This window comes from Pteronotus mesoamericanus, unplaced genomic scaffold, assembly GCF_021234165.1.
Source record: "Pteronotus mesoamericanus isolate MK-2021 breed Mesoamerican mustached bat unplaced genomic scaffold, CSHL_Meso_final scaffold_36, whole genome shotgun sequence".
Taxonomy (NCBI): Eukaryota; Metazoa; Chordata; class Mammalia; order Chiroptera; family Mormoopidae; genus Pteronotus; species Pteronotus mesoamericanus.
This window is the reverse complement of record NW_026555313.1, coordinates 6,309,065-6,321,433: the sequence shown is the minus strand read 5'-3', so window position 1 is coordinate 6,321,433 and position 12,369 is coordinate 6,309,065. Positions and strand designations below refer to the sequence as shown.

Here is a 12,369-nt window from a genome sequence, read left to right as displayed (position 1 = left end):
TAGAGGACAAGACTTCAAAGCATGTAACTATAGCAACATTTGAATGCTTGCCCAAAACAGAATCCAGACTTCAACCCATACGACTTTCTCCTCCTCTTTGGTTCCAATCCATGAATGAAAAATTTGCTCCAAAATTCATGTCAGTTTAATTCAACAAACACCCATTGAGGATCCACCACATGCAAGGTGCTGAGATAATTAAAATTCAGCCTTCTCTTTAAGAATCTGCTCAATTCCTTTCTCTTCCACGAAAACCTATAGATCTTTCTCCCTGAGTGAAAATAACACTTAACCAAACCATATATAATAATGGGAAAATCAGTGTGTTATAACCAGTATTATTCTTTTATTCTTTCAAGAAAAAGCTTTAAATTCTGCAAGGACAAGAATTCAATAGGTGTCTGTTTTGTTCACTGCTATAATCCCTAGTGTCCAGCACACTGCGCAGCATGTATTAGGTATTTATAAATACTTGTTGAACTATTTAATAATTGTTGCATCAGTCCTGCTCTTCCTCCTCTAGGGTAACCATCTTGTCCCAATCTTCTGGGAACTATTTCAATTTTGTAATTTTAGTCCTACATCCCAGAATATCCATAAGTCTTAGGCAAATGGGGAAAAATTGGTCATCGTATTATAGGAGTTTGCAAGCTGGTCAACTTGTGAAAACCATGTTTCTTAAGTGTACATACCCTGAGATTCTGTTGAGTATGTAATGAATGGCAAATATGCATTTATCCAGTTTTTTTTTCCCTCAGAGACTAACTAAAATTCTTTCAAAAGATTGTTTTCCCAGACTATTCCCAAAAATCTAATAGTACTTTCATAGACTAGAATTATCTTAGAGAATCTTTTTTTTCCTGGTAAGAAACAAATTTCTGTGTCATTGAAGTCTGATTCACAGAGATGCTCGGGTGACCTAGGATCAGGGCAGTTCAGAGGCAAGGGGAGCGCATAGTGATCCAGCAAGCCCCAGTGAAGAACCACAAGGGTCTCAGAAAACACAGTGAGCAGAGTGAGAAGAGGAAATTTCCCTTAGTTAGCAGTCAGTGACTATATCTTGCAACAGTTTTTTGATACAGCAGAACTAGCAGTCCCATTTTTTGGTCCCAAATTCTGAAGGTGTGGTAAAAATTGTGGAAGGCATTCTTCATTAACTTACAATTTTATATTAACTTCTTTGATTCAACTTTCCTTTTATCTTATGTCTCAGATAATGCAATGCATACATGTTAATTGAATTAAAATAAGGAAGCACATAAAAAACAATTTCAAGTACAGTTCCTACTCTACATCCAGCCCTGACCAAATCTTTCCCTCACCTAGAGAAATCACTATAAATGGTTTAGTTGTATCATTCTTGGGCTTTTCTTGTGGAATTTATGAATATAGATGAATAAAATTTATTCAGAAATGGAATCATTCCTCTGCATTTGTCATTTCACATATATCTTTCAAAAAACTTTTTATTATTATTGATATAGAATTATCTGATTGTTTTTAAAGTTTCATTATATAGACGTAATAACTTAACTATTTTCTTTTTGATGCACATTTAATTTGCCTCGGAGTTTTTGCTATCACTATTTCTGTTACAAAAAACATCTGTACTTGCTTTATTGCTGTATCAAAAGGTATGTGTATTTTTAACTTGATATATTTAATTAAAGGGTTTAAAATTAGTGTCATGTCATAGAGGGCAATTTGGCAGTGTCTAGGAGTACCTACTTTGCTTTATCTTTACCAACCACAGATAGTATTAATCTTTAAAAAATTGACATAATGACAATAAAAGTATATCATACTGCATTTGACAATGATTTTTATTGATTATTAGTTAGATAAGTTTCAGTTATTAGATTAACACCTCTTTTTGTAATACTTAAAATATGCAAGGCCTCTCCTAGGTGCTCTTATTTAATGGGGATATAGTAGTAAGACAGAAAGGGTCCCCAGGTGGATATGGAAGGTATTTCCGACAAGAAGTCATTAAAAGAGAGACCTGAAGGAAGTGAGAGGATAAGCCATGTGGTTATCTACAGGTAGGTTCCACGTATAGGTGAGATCATATGGTATTTGTCTTTCACCCCCTGGCTTATTTCACTTAGTATAATGCTCTCCAGTTCAATCCATGCTGTCACGAAGGGTAGTAGCTCTTTCTTTCTTTTTGCTGCGTATTGCTAGTTATTCTTTATCTTTCATATATGTTTTAAATATTTTCTCCCTATTTTTTAACAAGAATTACATGTATGGTGTTTCTTTTATTGTTCTTATAAACAGGAATTTTAAAATTTTGCGTCTTGTGGAAGATTTTCCTGCACAAATCATTTTCACTTTTCCTGTGAAAATAGAGGTCATAAGCATTCCAGATGAGTAACCTTCACACGTCTTAGTTCTGACTGTTTGCCTAGCTCTTCTGGTATTCCTAAAGGACCTTTGACTTACTGCCATGTTCTAGGGAAGCTACAGGACTCATAAGTAACCATGAGAAGCTGTCATTCCTTCCAAGTCATGGGTCATACATGAACGATACAGCTATAAACCAAATAAAAAATGTATTGTTTTCCTTTATTCAATGAAGAAATGTTATTTGGATTGACTTACTGGAATTCAGAAATAACCTTAGAGCGGATATATTTCTAGGCTTTCCTCTGGGTTCTAGAAATGGTTCAGTGAATGGGTAAGTCATGAATTCCTCCTTGTCCATGTATCCCTAATACTCCAGGAAAGTATATGACAAGAGAATTCAGGGTATAATAAAGGGATCCCTCAGACCTCTGGAGGACAGACAGTATAGGAGCACGTGTTGAATATAAACTCCTTAGGTGAATTCTAGATCTGGATACATCATCTTTGAAAGAAACCCTAAGGGCATAATTCTCAGGTCTGGCTAAACATCAGAATCATCCATAGGGCTTTCTGCAAATGAAAACCTTGAACCAAGAAATCAAAATTCACTAGGTCTTGGATGAGCCCTGGCAACTGTATTTTTAAAACCAGCTGGTCAATTCTCATGCTAACGGTGCTTGGGAAGCCAAATTGCAAACATTAAGCTCAGATCACACTCACCATTTTGCCAGTTGTCTGTATATTTCCATCATATCAGTTTTATTTCCAAAACAGCTTCAGAGTACTTGAATATTATGGGCTATTTAATCATCTTTTATAAGAATGTTGAATAGCAAATATTAGTCGTTAAGTTTTGTGAAATAAAACACTTAGATTTATTTGCCCCTCAAAGAATTACGTGCCTCTTGAGGCAACACTTCAAATTTGTAAATTTTATTCTTTAATATGGAGTATTTTTACTTGATTTTGTTTTCTTTCTTTTTTTTTTAAGTTGGAAAACCATTTATTTCACTGGAAAGAAAAAAGTGATCCAACTCTTTGTGTCTACCTGCCACAGCCTTCGGGCCAAAGGCTCAGAAGCAGTGACACTCTCACCAGAGTCATTCCCCAATCCAACACGCACTGGAGGCAGGAGGTGGGGAGACGGCATCACCCCCACCACAGTTTCTGCACACAACGAGGCCTGCTAGGAGAACAGAACATGAATGGGAAGCTTCAGAAATACTGGAGGACGGGAAGAACAGGAAAATGGGCAGGAGGGAGGAAAGGAAGAGGTGGTCTGAACTTAGCAAGGTAAATTAAGGTCCATAGTTCCTGAGGGACTGGACGCACAGAGCCGAGAACGTCCCGGAGACAGGGTACCATGAAGGGTGTATTCTCATACACAACTGCAGCTCGGAATTTCAGCCCACACACATCCCACCTCAAGCTCTAAAAGGCTGAATACCATGCCCAATCCACATACTGCTCCCGTTCATACCGGGCCATGTTGTACAGGGACTTTCGCTCGGCTGCTGAAGCTTAGGACAACTCACTGTCATGCCCGTAACCGTAGCCCTCTCCAACAGCGGGGACTGGGCCTGCAGCGCGACGCAGGGGGCTCCGATCCCGCCGGTAAGATGAAGTGGAAGCTGCAGTAATAGCAGCAGCGGCTGCTGCAGCAGCGGCAGCTGTAGCAGCAGCTCCTGAGGTCGGCAACAGGTGTCTGTCTATCGTAGGGATCGCGAGAGGTGGAGGTGAGGTGACTAGCCATGGCTGTGTTCTGGACTTGCGACGATGGGACAGGGTCTGCTCTGCGTAATTATACGCGGAGGCAGCTGCAGCCGCCGCTGCCTCATAGGACCAGGCAGCAGGGCCGCGCTTGTAGTAGGCATCGAGCGCTCCGTATGCGTTGTTGTAATACAACGAATCCCCATAGCTCATGGTGTAAGGTGTGCGCACTGCTCCATAAAGCTCATTATATTGCTCGGTAAAGTCTGCCACTCGGCCCGAAAGATCTATCGGACACTCTTTGCACCAGTGCCCCTCTTTCCCGCACCGATAGCAGCCGCTCTGGTCTCCCATCCCGGCCGCAGTCCTAAGCCGGCTGGTGGACAACTGCACGTGCATTTGTTTGCCTTGAACCTCTGTGTTGTCGAGGCCCCTGATGGCCTCCACCTCATCCTCTGCCCGCTCCATGTGTACGAAGGCATAATCTTTCAAGATGTCACATTCGATGACTGGACCGTACTCCTCAAACTTGGCCCGAAGCTCTTCGTTGGTACAGGTGGGACTGATGTTGCTCACATGCAACTTTGTGGAGGTTTTGCTCTTATTCTTACTGGCTTCCACATTGATGTTCACCCCATGCAGCTTGTAGTGGTGCAGGTTGCGAATGGCATCCTCCGCCGCCGTCTTGTCCTCTATGTGCAAAAAGCCGTAGTTCTTAATGATGTCACATTCCAGCACCTTCCCATACTGCTCGAAGAGTGCGGATCTCCTGCTCTGTGGCCTCCCGGGGCAGGTTTCCTATGAACAGCTTCACCATCTCTGCCCGCACGGAAATCAGCAAGAACGCTTCCTCGCGGCGCGGATGCTTCTGACAAAACGCTCTGTTTTATTTCTTTACACTAGTTTTTTATTTTCTCAGGACTGAAACTTTTTTCAATTTTCTTTTCATTGGAACCTCTGAAAGGGTCAAGTACATTATTGAAAGCAGAATGGTGGTTTATAAACATATACTAACTGACCACATGTTCCAGGAATCAGGAAACTGAATAAATCATTATTGTATTTTAAGAGTTAGTTGTCTAAACAGAATAATTAAGTTCTCTATGTACTATCCATAAAGGAAGATGTCTTATTAATTCACAATCATAATAAAAATACCTGAATTCCAAGGACAACTAAAAGAAATTCTTTATCTTTTAGAATTAAAAGAGTTCTAAATCATAAAAAGGATACCAACTAATGAGATTAGAAAATAAAACATATACGGTAATTCAAATACCAGAATACATAAAAAGTGATTTCTTTTAGAAAAATCAAATTTGAGGGGGTGGGGGAGACATGGGAGACATGTAGAAGATGCAGTTCCAGGCAGATTTCACTATTTTTATGTCCCTAAAAAAATCATTGTAGGAGTATGTTATTCCAACCCCAATCATAAGACAGAAAAAATACTTGCCCTAACTTCCAGACAATAGCAAAACTAAGTTTATGATTCTTTCAGGAATCCATGAGTCACTTTGGAAGAATCAGAGGCCAACACAAACTGTCAAGGCTTCTGAGCCACACTGGGACACAGTAGTCCACATTTTTAGACCTTCATTTGACAAACTCAGTTTTATTAAATTTACCCTGAGTCCACTTGGATACTTTCCTGTTTCCCATCACCTGGCTTCTTATTTACATCTTCAATCTTTCTCCTCAGGCTCCACTTTTCCCACATGGCAGCCCAGCAAGAATGGCAAAAGCATCACAGTGTAAGCAGGCTTGTTTTCTTCCCATATCAAATTTCTAAGAAGGGATCTGTATTTGTATTACTGAGGTTTTGTATTAGCCCTGGACATCATTGTGTGATCAAGATAATGGAGACAAAGGAAGAAGCTCAAAAGGGTAACATGGTATAAAACAGAACAAGGAAATTATGCCCCCAATATTAAACCTTCTGTCCATGACTGGTTATTGTGTGCAAGGAGTTGTGAATGGGAATATCTCTGGTGTGGTTAATGCTACAGAGCCCTGCCCTGATGTATCAGGCCATGGTTAGACCTTACTGGAAATCACATCATTGCTCAGCTCTGCCTCCTTCGTTTTCCTGTTTTCCTCTACTGGTTCTTCCTGAAGAGCACTCCCCGGATGAATGGCATGCACCCCATTCCTGTCTCAGGCTCTGCTTCTGAAGGACCCCAATAGAGACAATGTGTAAAAAGGACTTTTAGGAATTTTGCTATGGGTTGTATGACCTACTACTACAATTCCAAGCTTTTTGTTATTAGCATTTGTTTATTTTTAATATATCACTACATGGAGATGGCCTTTTGGGCAAAAGCAAAAAGGCCTAGATTATTCATATTACAATAAACTTCTCTGAGCTTCATCAAATGTACCTTACATTTGCTTCAGATCTCACATGTTGTTCCCTAGGTCTGGGACAATTTTCATTTCTTTTGTCTAGAAAACTCTAATTTATCCTGTTTTCATTCTTCCAAGGAACACTTTCAGCTCTCCTCCTACCCTGTTTTGCTAAATTTATGTTTCATCTCTCTCTCTCTCTCTCTCTCTCTGTCTCTCTCTCTCTTTCTCTCTCATTCTGTACGTCTTCTAGCCATAATATATTATAAACTCAGGAAAGATATGGAGTGAATTTATCAGTCATTTCTGAACCCCCAGAATATAACATGGTACCTGACACACAATAAGGATGAAATCTGAAATTAAAAATAAATGAATATGTGAATGCTAACAAAATGGAAAATTTGTTGGTATTTATTTTTTGAAACTTAGAAAGAGTGTGGGCATGGTATAGATTTGGGACAAGTTTTTTTCAACTAACTTGTACTCTACCCCTTATGTAGCTTCCTCCAAGTTGTTCTCTACCACCTTTCCAAACTAGTGTTACAGATGAGGGGAGGAGTACTGACCAAATCATGTTGCATTTGAAAAGAAGTTGAATTATGATCACTTGACTATAAGCGACTTGATTGAAGGGACTGTGCCTTATTTACCTCTTTATTCCAAAACTCTAGCACAGTGCTTGGCAAATTGAGGTGTTTAGGAGACATCGAATAGGCAAATGATTTAGTTTTCTGGAGTGCAGTCTAGTGACATATGCATTCAATAAGAATACACTTTTGAATTTGACTTTTATACCTACATTTTTCATTGCTCACTTTTTATACAGTGCTTACCTTCCTCTAGAATCGACTTTCTTCTTCTATTACCAGCCACATCCCTATGCCTCCATTTAGGCTGTTCTTTTTATCTAAAATACCTTCCTTATCTCCTCTGTGCATCCAAATCCCACTGAGTGCCCTGAAGTCCTCAGTTGATCATGAGGGTTTCTTTCCCAGAGTATTCTGGTTCTTATGGACCTTTTCCATTGGATTTCATAAAACTAAAAACCACAGTAATGTTGCCATTTCCTCTAGGGCAGAAGTTCTATCTTAGGCACTGGGAAGGCAGAGATAAATAACACAGTGCCCAGAGAATAATTGGCATTCAGTAAATTCTTAAAAAATTTTTAAATAAGTGAGTATAGTGGATTGGGATGACCTAAAAATTCTTTCATTACTTCCTAGAGTGCAGAGATAAAATTAAGATTAGAGAAAGACAGCTTGGACCCAGGTGCTTTCTTGGCAGTTAATATAAGGAAATTTACAAATATACCTAGTGCAGTGTGGTTAATGTATTTTTAACACTAAAAGGCTAGGGTTATTTAATTCCCAAAAGGGATGTCACCATTATATTAATTTGAAAAATGTGAGCTTATATAGAATCAATGAGAATTTCTGAAAGGGAATAATTCATATTGTGGTGAAGTGTGTTTGATTTTAGATATTGAAGAAAAAATATAGTTGAAGCTCTGAATTAAAGCCATTCCACAATTTCATGCCTCTCTATACTCACTGTGAAACCCCCTATACCTCCTCAAAATAGAAAGCACTTAGACCAGAACCCACCCTTTTCCTCACAAGCATTCACATTCTCTAATTGTCTGAGTTATCACATTTTTAGAATCTGATAGAGAAAGAAAGTAGCACATAGTTCAAAGAGGAATGGTGCTTGCTGGGAAAAGTGGGTGAGAATAGGACACTTGACTTTGGAAGGTTAAATAAGAGACCCTGCATTAAAGGAGAGCATCTAGAGATGGAGATGTGTTTCTGTGGAACACTTTTGTGTCCTCTGTCGGGGATCACAGTTCAAATGATGTCAAAGAGGCAGAAAAATAGGGAGTGCTAAAATCTCTATAAGACCAAAGGAAGCTTACATAACCTACAGGCATTTAAATTAAAAAAAAAAAAGTATGACCACAAGTTGTAACTCAAAGTCCAGGTAGGGAAGCCTTGTGCTTTGTGTTACTCAGGGAAATAATGCTTTATACACAAACATGTCCTAAACTTTACATTTCTTTGCAACTTCAAGAAAATTGCCTAAACCTCCTCAGTGAATACCACTGAGGCCAAGGTTACATTTCATCTGGGAAGATGGCAAGGTAGTGCCTGGCATAAGAACAAGTAGCCTCCCTACCTCGACCACTATGGTCAATCAATGGGCACCTTGACTTTGTGTTATTGACTGGTGAGAAAATAACTCCCTAGAGGGAAAAACGGTATGATCTATACTTTAACTTTGCTCTTACCAGAGAGTAGCTTGAAACACAGTTGGCACAAAAAATTTGTTCAAATATCAACTATGCTACATACTATATTCCTTTGGGCAATGCAGTGAACTTCTCTGTTACCCTCACTTTTTCAGCTGAAGTATGAATATTTGGACTGAAATGGTTTTTGGTTTCCTTTCTACTCTAAAAGTTACTAATTTTAGGGAAATCTTAATTATTATAAAGTTGTTTATAATGAGCAAAAATCGTGACTATATGTTCTTCAAGTAGTCTATAATAGCTTTTACAGGTAGAAAATATACTAACGCATTTGTCCTCCTAATATTATTATATTCTCCTTCTTGAACATGTCTCACAAATGAATATCATCAGTATCCTTATGAGGAGATCTGTAAAGACTGTGTCAAGATTTATTGTCATCCAAACATATCTATGAATAAGTAACCTAAAAGCTTTTAAAAATTGAAAATAGGTTGGTAAAGTATAATTTATTCTTATTAGAGATATTCCTTGGTGATCATTGCTTCCTTTGAAGTGTTATTAATATAATAATAGTAATAATAATAAGTAATACTCAATCTTATTGAGCACTCTGTGGTTATGATCTCTGACATGCCTTAAAGAATTTAGTCTTTACAGCATACTTATAACATAGGTACTAAAAATATTCCAATTTTACAGCTGAGGAAATTGAGGAACAAAAGAGTTATACGAAGTTATACAACTTACTGAAAGTCATAGCTAGAAAATGGTAATGCCAGCATTGATTCAAGTCATTCTGGATTTCCCTAATAATCCATTCTAAAATTTTGCTGAAAATCATCCCATCTCCTATCTAGACCATAATGTCTAGCACTCATTTCTTCCCAGGAATTGTTTAGTGTTTTCACACTTCCAGGAGCCCGGCACTTCTATTTTCCATGATTCTTCAAGCACTTCAACATCTGTACTATATTTCAAGGTGTCTCAATAAGTGAAGTGTTCTCATATTGGGCCTCTGCTTACAAGAGTTGTTTTTCCCTTTCCAACAAGAGACTAATGAAGCAAAAGGGAGAGGTAGTTGTCATCCTGCCTGTCATTTATGAACCCAGGCGTGGATCTGCCCCTCTGTGCCCTTCCCCTCATCTCCAAGTACTTTTACAAGCCTTTTGACTTTCATTAAAATTTGACTAAGCTCCAGTTCTTTCTGGTTTCTGTCACTTTTTGTACTCATTGTCACTAAATACTTATTGAGCATTTATTCTATGCTAGCCATTATAATAACCCTTGAGTCATCAAAGATGAAAATGGCATACCATTTGCCCTTGAGGAGCATACAGTTTAGTAATTAAAAAAATAAAGTCATTTAGAAAATAATGGCAAGAGTTACCTTTCTCCACATCCCTGACAGAAGTTGCTTGTTGATTTACTAATGATAGCCATTCTTACAGGTGTGAGGTAATATATCATTGTGGTTTTAATTTACATCTCTCTGATGGCTAGTGATGTTGAGCACTTTTTCATATGTCTCTGGGCCCTGTGTATGTCCTCCTTGGAGAAATGTCTATTTACATCCTTTTGCTCATTTTTTAATTGGATTATTTGTCTTCCAGGTGTTGAGTCAGATGAGTTCTTTATACATTTTGGAGATTAAAACCTTGTCTGATGTATCATTGGCAAATATGCTTCCCACACAGTCAGTTCCCTTTTCATTTTGGTGATGGTTTCTTGCTGTGAAAAAGTTTGTTACTATGATGTAGTTCCATTTGTTTATTTGTTTTTCATTTATTTCTCTTGCCCTAGGAGATATATCAGCAAAAAATATTGCTGTATGTGATATCTGAAATTTTACTGCTTATGTTTTCCTCTAGGACTTTTATGGTGTCATGGCTTATATTTAAGTCTTTTATCCATGTTGAGCCTATTCTGGTGTATGGTGTAAGTTGGTGGTCTAGTTTCTTTCTTTTTTTTTTTCAATGTACCAGCCCAGGTCTCCCAACACTATTTTTTGAAGAGGCTATTTTAACTCCATTGTATGCTCCTGTCACCTTTGTTAAATATTAATTGACCATAGAGACATGAGTTTACTTCTGGGCTCTCTATTCTGTTCCATTGTTCTATATGTCTGTTCTTATGCCAGTACCAAATTGTTTTGTTTACATGGCCTTGTATTAAAGCTTGATATGGGGGATTGTGATCCCTCCTGCTTTGTTCTCTTTTCTCAAGATTGCTGAGGCTATTTGGGGTCTTTTTTAGTTCCATGTAAATTTTTGAAATACTTTTTCTAGATATGTGAAATATGCCATTGGTATTTTAATAGGAATTGCATTGAATCTATAGATAGCTTTAGGCAGTATGGTCATTTTAATGATATTAACTCTTCCAGTCCATGAACACACTATATGCTTACATTTATTTGTATCTTCCTTAATTTCTTTCTTCAGTGTTCTAAGGTTTTCTTAGCAAATATATTTTGTCTCCCTGGTTAAATTTATTCTTAGGTACCTTGTTTTCCTTGTTTCTATAGGAAATGGGATTTTTTTTCCCAGTTTCTCTCACTGTTGGTGGGAGTGCACACTGGTGCAGCCACTGTGGAAAATAGTATGGAATTTCATCAGAAAACTAAAAATGGAACTGCCTTTTGACTCAATGATTCCACTGTTGGGAATATACCTTAGGAATCCCGAAGCACCTATTAGAAAGAACTTATGCAGCCCTATGTTCATAGTAGTGTTATTTACAATAGCCAAGCTTGGGAAACAGCCTAAGTGCCCATCAGTAAATGAACGGACCAAAAAACTGTGATACATTAACCTAATGGAATACAATGCAGCAGAAAGAAAGAAGAAGGAATTCCTCCCCTTTGTGACAGCATGGATGGAATTGGAGAATATTATGTTAGGTAAAACAAGCCAGATGGTGAAAGAAAAATACCATATGTTTCCGCCTATAAGAGGAGTCTAATGAACGATGAGAAAAATAGAACCAGAGGCATGGAAACATGGAACAGACTGACAGCGACCAGAGGGGAAGGAGGAAGGAGATAATGGTGGAAAAGAAGGGAAAAGACTAGTTAAAGAAAAGGTATGAATTACCCATGTATATGGACAGGAGTGTGGAGATTGACTGTGGGATTGGGTGGCTGGGTGGAGGAGAGCAAATGGGGAAAAATGAGGACAACTGTAATAGAATAATTTAAAAATAAATTTTACATAAAAATAAATATATCCAAGAAAAATAAGAAAGAAAATAATGGTGAGGTTGCAGATAGCATGACTCCAATTTTACAGAATAAATAGAGGTCCTTCTGTCCTACCTGAAACTCTCACTTTGAGATCCATCTTAACTTTCAAAACAATGGTTAGTCCTCTCCCCTGTTAGGCTTATTTTTCCATCACTGGAAAGTAATTTGCCAAAATGTTAACAGGAGTTAACTCTGTATTTGACATTACATAAGGTTTTTACTTCTTAATAATTTTACAAACTTTACCCACTTGTTTTATTAAGCAGAGGTCCTATAAAATGTCTAAAGCTTGTCTTGGACTAGTTAATTTTCTCTTTTTCCTGCCCAATTTAGGGTCAAGAAGCAGTGCTGAAACCACTGCCTCTCTTGGCATATTTCTGCCCAAGGCCAAAATCGTGCTATTCAAATTATCCTTGGGCTGAAATCATATCACGTTGAGGATGTTTTCCAGTTTTTTACAGCTTGTTCTGCC

The 12,369-nt window shown here is 38.0% G+C and overlaps 1 pseudogene; it reads right to left on the bottom strand.

The window, feature by feature from the left end:
- Positions 1 to 3,780: 3,780 nt before the first annotated feature.
- On the bottom strand, positions 3,781 to 4,934 carry LOC129085865 (RNA-binding protein 4-like; annotated as a pseudogene).
- Between the last annotated feature and the right edge of the window lie 7,435 nt (positions 4,935 to 12,369).